Source organism: Pygoscelis adeliae, unplaced genomic scaffold (genome assembly GCF_000699105.1).
Source record: "Pygoscelis adeliae isolate BGI_AS28 unplaced genomic scaffold, ASM69910v1 Scaffold803, whole genome shotgun sequence".
NCBI lineage: Eukaryota > Metazoa > Chordata > Aves > Sphenisciformes > Spheniscidae > Pygoscelis > Pygoscelis adeliae.
This window is the reverse complement of record NW_008824537.1, coordinates 181,811-184,170: the sequence shown is the minus strand read 5'-3', so window position 1 is coordinate 184,170 and position 2,360 is coordinate 181,811.

The following is a 2,360-nucleotide window of genomic DNA, read 5'->3' as shown; positions in this document are numbered from 1 at the left end:
GGCGGGGGGGATGACAAAGGGGCGTCGGGGTTTCCGGACGATCCCAATAAAGTCCAGGGGGAATTCTCCAGGGTTCAATCTTCTTGTTTCCTAAGGAAATGGTGCTGTCGTAAGCACGAGGCGGCCCGGCCGCGTGCCCACCCCTGCACCCTCCATCAGCGCTGGTGCTCGGCCAGTTTTATTTAAATTGGGCAAAAGAGAAGCAGGTATTTTTCCTCGTTGTAGCAGAGAAAGGGGGGGAAAAAAGTCCCCATAAGTGAGGCTGCAACAAGTGTGCAACCCAAAATAATCCATGTGGGAGAGAAGTGTTACGAATGACTCAACAGCAGAGTTTCAATTAGTGATCACACTTTATTACACGCCAGAGAATCCAACGAGAAGCGACAGCAAGGCTCAGACTACCTTTTTCTATATAATCCTCAATTTTTATGTACACCGTGAGTGGATTCCCTGCTCCGGGGAGCTGACCACAGCCTTTAAAAAGATCTGAATGTGCTTAAAAAAATAAAAATTCCATTAAAAATAGGGTTGTGGATGGCTCCGTTAACTGCATCAGAGGAAGTATTTTACACATGAAAAATGAAACCACCTTTAGAAATATAAACCTTCTTTCAAAAAATAAAATGTGCTTTAAAAATAAAGGAGAAATACCTCTTTGTGAAGCAGAGACTCAGGCTTCCAACCCTAATTTTAAAAAAAAGGGTAAAGTATCTTTTAAAAAATGATTTTAAAAGTAACATTTTGTTGAGCCTTTTTAAAAAAATCCTTATATTGACTTGTTTTAAAATGAGCAAAACATCAGCCCTAAGGAAAGAACAATAATTTGAACCAAGGCCTTGGGGTTTTTCAGTGCTCGCAGTCGTGACCCTGGCAGTTGTTACCAAAGACACAGAAAGTTTGGGGGGGAAAAGGTGTTTGTTTGGGGCGAGGAGGGACGGACCTGGAGATGTTCCGGCCCTTTGCGTCTACACGAGCCTTGGAGGAAACCCCCCAATAAACCCTGTCCCCGAGGGGTGGCCGCCCCAGCACGCCGCCGGCCGTCCCACAGCACCCTCTGCGCGGGCAGCCACGCCGCCGCATGGCCTTTCTCGCCACGCCAACAAACCATCCCGCCAGCTGGGAAGCGCGAGGGACTTTTGTGGGACCCGGTGCCCGTTTTGGAGGGCCCATTCGCCGCTTGCAATGGGATGGAGCGGGCGCATCTGGGATGCACGGGCACGGCAACAGGGATGGCTGCGGAGGGGAGCTCCTCCCTGGAGCTAGAGGAGATGTCCACCATCGGCTTCATGGTGGGACTCCTCTGCCTGATGTTCAGCTGTTAAAATCGGGCAGACGGGAGCTCGGTGAGGTCCCTCCCTCCATCCCAACCGAGAAGTGGTGGGAGCACCCAGGCAGTGACGCACCCACCCAGACCTGGGCTTCAGCATCACCATGGCAGGACCTCCCCCCATGGGACCCCCACCACCTCCTCCAGCCTCCACGCTCAGCGGACACCACTGAAAGGGGTGTTTGGGGGGGGGACCTGGGGATGAGGAGGTCCCACCCCCCCAGGGAGGGGGGGCCCTTCCAAGCAAGCACATGTCTGCTAGAAGAAAAAAAAAAAATAATATACTTGCACGAACGCCCACGCTTTGCCGCCACGTTATTTGGCCCCGTCTTCGGGGTTGAAACCACAAGCGACGGGTTGGCAGATGGGGCCGGCGTTTCCCGTGAGCCGTTTGGCATATCGGCCGGGGTGACACAACAGGGGAGCGAATGCGGAGGGGCTGCTCGGGGTTTCGGCTCCAGTTTGGGGTGACCTACCACGTAGGGTGCAAAGGATGAATCACTTCTTGGCCACCCACCCCAGTCCAGGCTGGGTGAGGCTCATGAAGGTCTTGCTGGGTGCTCCTAGCCAGACCTGCCAGGCTGGAGGCTGGGAAGGGCCAGCCCTTGAATTCATGAGCTTAATTAATCACAGCTTTTTTTCCTTTGGTGTCTTGCCCTGATAGACCCAGAGGAAACCTGAAAACGTTAAAGAAGGTAAGAAGTGAGGAAAGAGGCCATCTGCTTGGGGCATGTCCCTCTGTAACAGCTTCCACAGCCGAGCTCGCGCAGTTGCGACCACAGCTTTCTCCTGGAGGGAACTGGGGCACAAACTCTCCCTCCATGTTGAGCTTTGGGCTTCCTCGGAGGTGAGGAGCGGCCGTGGGCCACGTCGCATCAGGTCTCCTCCTGCATGGCGCAAGCCCAGCTGGGACACACTGGGAGAAACGGGAATGAGGTTGGGACTGAGCAGGGAAGGGAAACTGAGGCTGACGGAGGGAAAGGTGGTGGCACTGGAGGAGCCATGACATGGGGGCTGTGGGGTGCCCAGCTCA